This window comes from Danio rerio, chromosome 15 (genome assembly GCF_049306965.1).
Source record: "Danio rerio strain Tuebingen ecotype United States chromosome 15, GRCz12tu, whole genome shotgun sequence".
Lineage (NCBI taxonomy): Eukaryota > Metazoa > Chordata > Actinopteri > Cypriniformes > Danionidae > Danio > Danio rerio.
The window spans coordinates 49,332,713-49,345,514 of NC_133190.1; the positions used below are offsets into that span (position 1 = coordinate 49,332,713).

The 12,802-nt window shown below is 40.4% G+C and overlaps 1 long non-coding RNA gene across 1 annotated transcript; it reads left to right on the forward strand.

Annotated features, from left to right (window-relative positions):
* The first annotated feature begins 6,589 nt into the window (after positions 1–6,589).
* On the forward strand, positions 6,590–8,201 carry LOC141377945 (uncharacterized). The gene is made up of 2 exons (XR_012391137.1): positions 6,590–7,975; positions 8,069–8,201. It is a non-coding gene; the product is annotated as an uncharacterized lncRNA (long non-coding RNA).
* The last annotated feature ends 4,601 nt before the right edge of the window (positions 8,202–12,802 follow it).

The window sequence follows — 12,802 nt, forward strand, 5'->3', positions numbered from 1 at the left end:
ATAAAAAAAACTGAAGAATTAAATTATTAATTTAGAAAATTTGATTTTTTTTTCATTATATGAGTAATTTACATCCCTAATTATACAGTATAATTTAAAGTGCTTGAGTTGTATCAAAGTCCCTTTAAAACAAGTAATTTTACTTGGTGGCCATCTTTGAAACCCCTCTCGGGCAGTCTAAATGGAAAAACTTCAAATTCTCCAAAACTGTTTGCCAAGCTCATGGTTACATTACATATTACACATTACACATTACATATATGGAATCACCAATAAAATTAAACAATATAGATGGGTGGCACGGTGGCTCATGGGTTAGCACTGTTGCCTCACAGCAAGAACGTCACTGTCCTTACCTAGCCAGCCAACCTTTCTTTACGGAGTCTACACGTTCTCTCCGTGCTCACGTGGGTTTCCCCAGTTTCCTCTCACCGTCCAAAAACATGCAACTTCATTTAATTGACTAATGCAAATCAGCACCTACATGCTCCTAGTAAGTCGTTATCCCTTAAGAGCAATCTCTATCTGTTCATTAGCTACTACAGCAGGGTCGTTCTCCAGATCTACCTGAGCTCAAACTCCCCTCTCACCTTGCAAAAGGGAGGGAGACCCAGGCTCGATAATCTTATGTGCTCAGGGCTCTCCCCCGGGACAGCATGCCAAACAAGCTTTATAATACAATCATCAGCCAAGTGTGAGCTCTTGAATAGTACTTTAATAATACCAGCTGTAAGGGTTGTTTTTTTATTCATCTGATAGCTGAATAAATAGCTCTTCTTTTAAGTTATACTGTGTTATTATCTGGCCAAGATACAAATATCGAAAATCCAGAATCTGATGCAGCGTCCCTGTTCGCATACTATTCGTCCTAAATAGTGTTTGAAATTAAATTATTATGTCCCAAACCATAGTATGTTGAAATAAGCATGCCAAAGGCTCCCGTATGGTTTACTATTTCCGTTCAAAGTTTTAGGTGTAGAAGCGTCCATACTCTAACCGCTGATATCGCTTGCTGTACATTGTGAGTTGGACGTGAATTCGATTAGAACTACAAACACGGGTAAAAAGTGTAAGCAAATCACAAACATGATAGACGTGCAAACCCACCGTCATGCTGAGAGGCTTCGGTAGTTGTTGGTATGTCTATTTATCAATATTTAGCCCACTGGAAAATATTTAAATGTTGTTTTTTGTGTTATATTCAGTGTTGGGGAGTAACGGAATACAAGTACCGGCGGTACCTATTTAGAATACTATTCATGAGTATTATTTTTAAACAGGGTATTCAGAATACAGTTACTTACCTAATACCATTGGAATACTTAAGGTGTTGCGTGTCTGGCCTATAATAATATTAATAAATTGTCGCCGAAACCATAAAAACAGAAGCTACACTCCCGACCAAAATCACCAGCGTTAACTCAGTGAGACTCACGCAAATGTCCCTGTTCTCATGCTCTCACGCCACACCTCCATTTTCTCACGCAGCAAAAAGGACGATCGTAAACACTGAGCAACCGGACAACAGCCATGATTTTCAAATAAACTGCTTTTTTGCCGCTGTTGTTCTTGAATTCGCTGCTTGATGTTTTCGTTTGCGCTTTCAGGGGTTTTTCTTTCGTTATTATTGTCGGCTAAGTGAAGGAGTCGTTCATTCATAAATGAATCGATCCCCTTGTCAGTATGAGACGTGAAAGTAGGAGAGGAGGTGTGTTTCAGGACACGGATTAGATCAAATCTAACAGACTAGATCAAATCTAACAAACACTGAGAAAATTGCATTTAAAGTTCTTTAAATTAAATTCCATGCAATTCCCAGTGGCTCAGTGGTTAGCACTGTTGCCTCACAGCATGATGGACTCTGGTTCAAGTCATGGCTGGGCCAGTTGTCATTTTTGTGTGGAGTTTGCATGTTCTCCCCATGTTGGTGTGGGTTTCCCCCACTGTCTAAACACATGCGCTATAGAGAAATTGATTAACTAAATTGGCCAAGGTGTATGAGTGTGTGTGTAGTACTGTGTGTGTATGGGTGTTTCCCATTTCAGGGTTGCAGCGGGAAGCCTATGCTATGGTCCACTATGGCGACCCCCGGTGCTTAATTTGTGAATTGCGAGGTCCCGGAACAGATCGGGGTAACGGATCCGGCTTGTTACTCGAGGATGCAGAGGTGTCACGGATGAAAGTGAAGAGCGGGGGGTTGTTGCAAACAAAAGTGAAGAGGTTTGGGGAGTCACGGAAAAAAAGTGAAAGTAAGCAACGGAAGGGGGAGGAGGGCGGTTGAGGAGGGGGATCGGTAAAATGAGGTGCGGGATCAGATTTCAGAAGTGCCGGATTCGGATCCGACGTGTTCCTGCACAAATTAAGCTCTGGCGACCCTTGAGAAATAAAGGGACTAAGCTGAAGGAAAATGAATGAAGGTTTTAGCTCCTCCCACAGATACACCTGTACAGCTTGAGACTGGTCAGGTTAGTTGTTTTTGTACCTGATAGCATTTATTCCTGGACTAACATCTCAACACAGGAGACAGCTGAGAAATGCATGAGTGAGTCTTATTTTCAGGGGAACTTTCTCTTTAAACTGAGGTCATGAAGTAGAGGACGGTTTGATCTATTGATGTTTTGGACACACACACACACATAAGCTCTGGATGAGTGTGTGTGACGGCGAGCTGGACGTGTGTAATGTTTACAGAGCAGCTGCGATTAGTGCAGGACTGAGAGGAATCTTGACAGAGATTGATCTCTTCCATCTGCTAAAAGCAGGAGAAAACTCCAGACTGACGCATTTACACGTGTCTGTGCTGGTGGAGACTGAGCTGTGTGTGTGTGTGTGTGTGTGTGTGTGTGTGTGCTCGCCTGTGTGAGTGTGTGTGTGTGACTCAGAGATAGAGAAATGCTGAATCTGAGTGTCACATTTCTCAACACTGACCGTCAGCGGCATATCTCTAACAAAACTGACTGAAACTTTAAAAGTTTATCTATCTATCTATCTATCTATCTATCTATCTATCTATCTATCTATCTATCTATCTATCTATCTATCTATCTATCTATCTATCTATCTATCTATCTATCTATCTATCTATCTATCTATCTATCTATCACTACATCACTCCAGCACTCACTCCATCCATCACTTCATCCCTCCATCCATCACTATATTACTCTATTCATCACTACATTACCCCATCACTCACTCTATCAATCACTCCATTACTACATCTATCACCTCATCCCTTCATCCATTACTAAATAACTCCATCCATCACATTACTCTATTCATCACTACATCAGTCCATCCTTCACTACATTCATCACCATCACTCACTCCATCACCACATCCATCACCATCACTCACTCCATCACCACAAACATCACCATCACTCACTCCATCACCATCACTCACTCCATCACCACATCCATCACCATTACTCACTCCATCACCACATCCATCACCATCACTCACTCCATCACCACAAACATCACCATCACTCACTCCATCACCACATCCATCACCATCACTCACTCCATCACCACAAACATCACCATCACTCACTCCATCACCATCACTCACTCCATCACCACATCCATCACCATCACTCACTCCATCACCACATCCATCACCATCACTCACTCCATCACCACATCCATCACCATCACTCACTCCACCACCACATCCATCAATATCACTCACTCCATCACCACATCCATCACTCACACCATCATTCACCCAATCACTCATTCCATCACTGCATCCATCACATTCACCCACTCCATCATTCACCCCATCACTTACTCCATCACTACATATATCACCACATCTTTCACCATCACTCACTCCATCACCACATCCATCACACACACCATCATTCACCCAATCACTCATTCCATCACTGCATCCATCACATTCACCCACTCCATCATTCACCCCATCACTTACTCCATCACTACATATATCACCACATCTTTCACCATCACTCACTCCATCACTAAATCCATCACCATCACTCACTTCATCATTTACCCTATCACTTACTCCATCACTTCAGCCATCACTCACTCCATCACTACATCCATCACTCACTCCATCATTCACCCCATCACACATTCCATCACTACATCCTTCACCATCACTCACTCCATCATTCACCCTATCACCTACTCCATCACTTCAGCCAGCACCACATCCATCACCATCACTCACTCCATCACCCCATTCATCACCACATCTATCACCATCACTCACTCCATCATTCACCCCTTCACTTACTCCATCACTACATCCATCACCATAATTGACTCCATCATTCCATCACTCTCTTTATCACTACATCCATCACCACATCCATCGCCATCACTCACTCCATCACTTACTCCATCACCATCACTCACTCCATCACCACAAACATCACCATCACTCACTCCATCACCACAAACATCACCATCACTCACTCCATCACAAATGGAAAGATGCTCTGAATGGTGCACAACCGCAGACTAGCCCAAACACACACACACACACACACACACACACACACACACACTGATGCTTATTGAGGTCTTCCCATACAGACTTTTCTAGTACCATGCACACACTATCTTTCTCTTACTCACACACACACACACACATACACAGACACATGCGCACACACAAGCAGACACACTTTATCTCTCTCACACACACAGACACATGCAGACACACTCTCTTTCACACACACAGACACATGCAGACACACTCTCTCTTTCACATACACACACACACATGCAGACACACTCTCTCTTTCCCACACAGACACATGCGCACACACATGCAGACACTATCTCTCACACACACAAACACACACACACACACAGACACATGTGTACACTCTATCGCTCTCTCTTTCACACACACACACACACACACACACACACACACACACACACACACAAACACACACACACACACATACACACACTCTCTTTCAAACACACACACATGCAGAAACACAGACACAAGCATGGACACATACACACACACATGCAGACACAAGCATACACTATCTCTCTCACACACACACACATACACACAGACACATGCAGACACTCTATCTCTCACAAACACACACAAGCGCACACACATGCAGACACTCTATCTCTCACAAACACACACATGCGTACACACATGCAGACACTCTATCTCTCACAAACACACACATGCGCACACACATTTAGACACTCTCTCTCACAAACACACATGCAGACACTCTATCTCTTACCCACAGACACATGCACACACACACATAAAAACACACAGACACATGGGCACACACATGCAGCCAAACTCTCTCTTTCACACACACACGCAGACACACACACACACACACACACACACACACACAAGCAAAGACATATGCGCAAACACATGCAGACACACTCTCTCTTTCACACACACATGCAGATATACAAGCACACACTCTTTCTCACACACACACACGCAGACATACAAACACATACAAATACACACACATATGCAGACAAACAAACACACACACATGCACACACACACACGCAGACATACAAACACATACAAATACACACACACATGCAGACAAACACACACATGCGCACACACACACACGCAGACACGCAAACACACACGCAGACACAGATATGCATGCACACACACACACAAACACACACTCTATCTCTTTCTCTCACACACACACATCAGACAACACACTCTCTCTCTCAGATACATGTAAACACACACACAATCTCCCTCTCTCTCTCTCTCTCTCTCTCTTACACATGCACTCACACTCACACACTTATACACACACGCACATAAGCGCACACACACACACACACACTCTCTCTCACTCTCTCTCCCTCTCATCAGAATTCTTTGGAATGCTCGGTTGCCATGGCAGCAGTCTGAATGTATCGCTGAGATGATTCCCTCTGATAAGGATTGTGAGTTCTCCTCTCTGTCTCTTGCTGCGGTAACACCATTTTTGGATAACCTGCTAGATGAGTGTAATCCTCTCACTGCGCCTTCAGCCGCTGCTCTCAAACACACACACACAAACACACATACACATTTCTGTCATTCATACAAAGAGGAATCACAGATTAAATGAGATCTCCCCGATGTCTGAACAATCAAGAGATTAAAAGCTTCTCGGCTCTTTTTCCTGAGAAACAGCGGGCCCTATCATACACCCAGCGCAATAAGGTGCAAGACATGTTTGGGGTGATTCGTTGCTATTTTCAGACCAGTGCAACCTTAATTTTCATGTTTTGCGCCACATTGTTTAAATAGCAAATCTATTTGCCCCACTGTGGACTCATGGGTGTGCTGGTCTATAAAGGAGCTGTGTTAAGATGCATTGTTGATGCGTTGCTATTCTGAAGAACTAAATACACCGTGCCATTGACCAACTATAAACTGCTCTAAAGTCCAGATCAGAGCTCATTAGTTATGCGCCTAGGCAAACACTTAATACACACAGGATGAACAGCAACACACAAATATCTTTACAGATAAAAACAATTCAATTATTAAAATGATACAGAAATGATTATTTCCAACATCAATATAAACACCACTGCCTCTATGTCTTCTTTATCTCGTTGGGGCTTCTTCAGTTTATTCATGGTTATATTATTTATTATATGCAAAATTATATTTGATTTAATAAACACAAGTGTAGATTTATCCACCTGTGGGGTTTTGGAGACGTCTACATCACCACATGGGGCATAAGAACAGGACGTGTGTTTAGATATAACTCAGTTTTCTGACCACACTTCATTATTATTGTACATATTCCTTTGCTGGAGATTAGAACTGAATTTAGAAATAGTTTTGACACAAATCTTTGTGCTTAACAAAGGAAATGAAATATGTGGGCTAATGGATGTGTTCAGTGGAGTGAGTTTCCACCGTTTCCTCACTCCACCAAAGTAAAGGAGTAAAGTAAAGAGGATGAATGGAGGAGGCTCGTTCTTTATCCTCGCGCTGCAGATGCTCTGTTTAACTGTTTTCTTGCAAGTGAAGTGTTCAGTTTTTACACATAAACATCTGCCATGTAAACAGCAAATGCACCATGGAGCGACACAACTGACTCCTAAAGGGAATAAGAGACGAGACTCTGATTGGTTTAAAGCAGGTTATGCTCAAAACACACCCAGAACTCATTAAGAGAATAAGCACAACCCTGTTAGACCATGTGCTGGGGTGCAGAGCAGATTTATCTATCCTTAAAATAGCAAAAGTGGATTCGTACAAGTCCTTTTTTTGTGCCTAGATCATTAAAATAGAGCCCAAAGACTTTGTGAAGAGATTAGAATGAAGTCTCAAACTTGTATCTGATTTTTATCATGATTCCACTTTTGAGGATAAACAAGTTACAATGCTCAAAGCTCAATGCAAAGGGAATTCACTTATTACTGCTGCTGTATGTGCGTTTTTCACTCAAGCATAAAACATGTGTTTGCAGATATTTCAGAAACATGCTCAGTGAACATTCTTGTTTATCTGAGAAACTAAAGTCAGATAATCTGCTTTCTGCATTACGTGTCGGAACGGCTGTCTTTGTTTCTGTCATTTAACCCGCCCAGTTTAGCTAATTATGCTTCAGCACTCCAGGTTGCCTTGCTGGAAAACAGCTTATTTCAGTCATGAAGGCTCTCAAAGTGTATGTCTGTGACTGAAATGTGACCTCCGGTGGACAGTAGCAGACTTCGAAAGAGACGCAGATTCAGAGTTCCACATGAAGTGGTTATTAATCAGCAAATAATACAAATATTACAAATATAAAAATAAGGGTGAGCAGGTTACACTGTAACCCTGTGTCCTAACAACACATTATGTGATGAGATTTGCAGTGATGAGCAATTTGACTGCACCAGACGAATCACGACAGAAATGTAAACACAGCCATTCAGAAGCACAGAATAGTGCACTCACTGCACTCCAGCCAAATGGTAAAGTTTATAATCTAATAATACACATTAAACCTCTTCAACATTATTAAATGTAGATGCTGAATCACTGATATGTGTTGGTTTGCTCTGAGTCACAGTTTTAAAGCTCAGCTTCAGACGGTTTATTTTATTTTCAGGATCTGAGCTGAACTATCTGCTGCTGCTTTCAGCAGTATGGCTATAAATGTGATTTAAAATGCCATTCAGACTCACGTTATTAGCATTTAACACTGAATAAAGCACATGAGGTGTACCTGAGCTGATCGTTGTCAGTTTTCTGTTGTTCACCTGTGAGAAGTAGACATCTAAAATATAAATTTCAGGTGTTGGTTAGGACAAAAACTCCTTTTAATATGTAAATATTCCTTCTATGGCATGCCTTTACCTTTATTTAGAACACGGTTTGAATCAGCCTTTCGGCTCGATTGTCAGACTCACTCCTGTTGGTGCCATCAATGTGGCAACCTGTGCTTGTGTGTGTTTTGAACCAGGGGTGCAATACTTAGTTCAACCACAGTGACAAACTAATAAAAAAAAAAAAAAACAAACAAACTAAAAAAAAGCTGCTATTTCAACACAGGAAATGTAGCTCTATGTACATTTTTAGAGATCATGAATTTTGTAGCCAGAAGTACATATGGCTGCATTTCGTCTAATGCTATGGGGTTGTATGATGCCATTTCTTTTCACGCTTCCAGCTGACCACTTACCTTTGTGTGGATGGCTTTTCATCAAAAAATAAACTAAACAAGTAAATAGGGTAAGAATGTGGTAAAATTTGAAAACGCGGTAAAAATCAGGTGAGGGCTTTTCTTTTTCTGGATTACTCTTTAAAACTGTTGGTTGGGTTATGGGAAGTGGGTGGAAGCTGGTCAATCTGGGATTTTGAAAACACTGTCGCTTGGGTTTAGGGAAGGAAGAGGGTGGATCGGTTGATAAATTAGTCAGTCAGTCGACAGCGCCCTCTAGTGGATTTACACACTCGCAAGAGAAATTTGAGATCTGAAAAAGCATACAAAGCAGCCTCTGGTGGATTCGCGAAAACAAAAACTGCAAAAAAAAAGTAGCTTCTGGGACGCATTTAGCACTCTCCAGAAATGTATATAGGGGTACATTTTCAGAATGAGTCTGGGTTGGTTTATTTTGCTCTTCCCATTGGCAGATTTTGTTTGTTTTAGGAAAAAACTCACTTCATTTTGGCAAATTATTTAGAAAACAGGACAACATGTATTGCTTGTCAACAAAATGCTTCTTGCTTTAAGAGTCTTCAGATATTTAGACTGGAAACAAGACAAACTTAAGTAAGAAAAGCATTTTTGCAGTGTAGTGAGTCGCACACAAGATCAGTCATTGATTAAATGTGTAAATGAAGGCGTTCTCTCAGTTTTCTGCTTGCAAACAGCAGGAGATGCTGGATGTAGTGTCAGGAAAGTCAGTTTTGCTGGCGAGGCTTGAAGTGTTGTTTCTGACTTTGCATGATTCAGCATCTGAATGACAGGCCGAGGTAAAAGAAACAGGAGAATTTCACTCATCTGTGGATGTGAACTTTGCTTGAAGGTGTGTTCATTAAACCTTTATAATCTTGACATGACACATGAATATAACATTTCCCTTAAAAAATGTATGTTTATTACAGCCTGATCTCACGAGAAAACGTAAGTATTTTACGTTTTGCCAGTTTAGTGGCTAATTCGTACGAATTCGTACGATTTCAGTCGTACAAAATGGTACGATTTTAAAAAGGAGGCGTGGCACCTGACCCCACCCCTAACCCCAACCGTCATTGGGGGATAAGCAAATCGTACTAAATTGTACGAATTAGCCACTAAATGAAAAAGTTACGAATTGCTGTGAGATTGTGTTGTTTTATTATTATCTATGTTTTTAAATCATTTATTTATTTAATGACATTAAAACAAACAGGTAAAATGTATTTTTTTTTTACATCTAATTCAAAATGTGCAAACATTTATGCTTTAAAACCCCTCTGAATGAGTGAACTAGCTGTTGCCATTTCCCTCTCCTCTCGACTCCACCTATTAGTGTTCATCAAACCTTTATAATCTTGACATGACATATGAATGATTGTAAATGATCTTGTGCATGCTTATAACAACTGTTATTAAGTGTCATTTTTTTCATTTTAAAAGCAAAGATGACATTGTTTGTTCTGACAACTTGACACAAACAAATACATCACAACCAGTGTTTGCTTTTTACAACCCAACAATCTTGTCATAAACATGATTGTTATTAATGCATTAGAAAGAGGTCATGAATTTCATAACGACATCATTAATATGTATTTTTGACCTCAACTACAGTGGTACAAGCTGAATTTGTCATTAAAATATAATTAAATCTAAATGACGCAGCTAAAAATGACACTTTTAATGAGACATTTTAATGACAAATACAGTTTGTTTTACTGAAAACGTGTTCACAAGAATATTCATAACACAATTATAATGCTGGGCGACACGGTGGCTCAGTGGTTTGCACTGTGGCCTCACAGCAGTCGCCGGTTCCTGTCTGGGTCATTTGGCGTTTCTGTGTGGAGTTTGCATGTTCTCCGGTGCTCAAACAAGCCGGATCGTGTGTTGGAATGGCATTGGAAAGGCATTCCCTGTGTAAAATCTATGCAGGAATAGTTGGTGGTTCATTCCGCTGTGGTGACCTCATATGAATAAAGGGACTTAGCCGAATTAAACCAATGATTATGACGGATTTAGGTTTTGTTGTCTTAGTAATGTCAAGTCGTCACCACAAAGATGAAGATTGGTTGTTGTCACGATCTCCAGCAATCTTTACTCTTTAGATCACTGGAAAACGTGCACAATCACTAACGGACTACAAAACTACCACCTCATGGACTACAACTCCATACATGCACTCCGCTCACACACATGTTCCTCATCCTGACTGATTACACACACCACCGGAGGACTGTCAAGGACTGATTACAAGCAGCACATACACTCACTCCAGTCGCAGAGTCTTGTTTGCATCCTGTTCCCCTTGTCTTGTTTTGCCGTGTGTTTACCCTAGCCTTGTTATTCTGTTTATGCCTGCCTTGTGGCCATCTGCCTGCTACTGTGACTACGATTCTGGATTACCTTCATACATCTGTTTGCACCCTTGTTGACCATTGCCTGCCTGACCTCCTCAATAAACCTGCATGTGGAACTCTGTTGTCAGTGTCACATCCCCAGGGGTCTGTTCTTCGTACGTGGATTACTCAGTTAGCTGGATTTGGATATTGACGATTTGACACGATCCAGGATCGTTTCGTTCTTCAAAGCTGATCTGAGAGTTGTTGTCATGGCAACAGTTCTGCTAGGTCAAACCTGATCGGGAGCAGGCTCAATTCATATAAACAGGATTAGATCGGCTCAGTTCAAGCAAAGATAATAGAGAAAGTATGTTCTGAATTCTGATATTTTCTTACAGTAGTAGTTATATACACTTGGGAAAATAATACATAATTTTTAAATATATATATATAAAGTTATAGTCATTAATAAAATAAATAAAGTTATACATATTAATAAAACGTATGCAATCTGCACCCTCGAAATGAAAGTACAAAGACTGCCATCTGGTGGTGCAAAGAGAAAACTTATTGAAATGAACTTTTTATATTGCTTTAGTACAAATTGTGTATAATAGAAAAGTACAATATGTGACTTTTTTTAAAGCAATAATACATTTATGCAGTCATAAACATGTTTTGATAGTTAATATGCCAGTGATTTGATGCTTCACAAAAGTTGCAGACGCCTTTACCAATATGAAAATGCTTTTGTAAACATCCAGTTATTCTTTATACACCGATTAAAAAACAGCTACTATAATAAAGAAAATCTTTTCTAAATGTAGAACTAAATACATTGATTTGCATTGAAATACATGATGAATACTCTTGTCTTGACAAATGAAAGTGTAAAGCCTGCAGCTCACAACAAATGTGGAAGGTTATTGCGTGTCATATTTAACAAACCATTTACTGCTAATTTGATGTAATTTTGCTCACATGGATAATTGAATATTAATCAGATGATGTCATTACGCTGCTGTGTTGTCAGACAATCGTTGCATTGCTGATCATGATTTCGAGGATTGATAGATCTGTCCTTCATAACACACACAGCAATCTCAGATCAGTTTATCCAGACACTCTAATCTGATTCGCGAAGTTGTTTGAAGAACCAAATTAGCGAGAGATCAGTTATCAAGATTAAAAGATCTAGGATCTGCCATATAATCTTAGATCATTTAAGCGAGGTACGAAGAACGAACCCCAGGTTACAGTTGTGATGTATTTGTTTACAGTTATAAGTTGTCATAACAAACAATGTCATCTTTGCTTTTAAAATGTCCTAACTATGCTCATGACACTTAATAACAGTTGTCATCAGCGTGCATAAAATCTCATTCACATTCATTCATGTTGTCATGATTATAAATGTTTCATGACAGTCTTATGAACACCACTTCAAGTAAAGTGTTACCAACAATTCCTTCAGGACTTCTCACTTTTTGGAGGTGTGCTATACATAAATAAGAAGTAGAAGTGAAATGTTAAGGGGATTTATTTTATTATTATTAATTATGAAGCGAGTTGGACCTGAGGATGTGACGCACCGTGCAATCAAGCAAATGTTAATCTGCGCCACCAGGCTCTGCATTCACACACACCGGCTTAATTAAAAAGCATCTTCATTATGGACTGGATGCAGGTGCAGAAAGCATGAGTGGGTTTTCATTTCTAGATAGACCGAGACCCAAACCCTGCAGGAGTCCTTCACCTTTCTGTCAGAGTAATCAGTTCT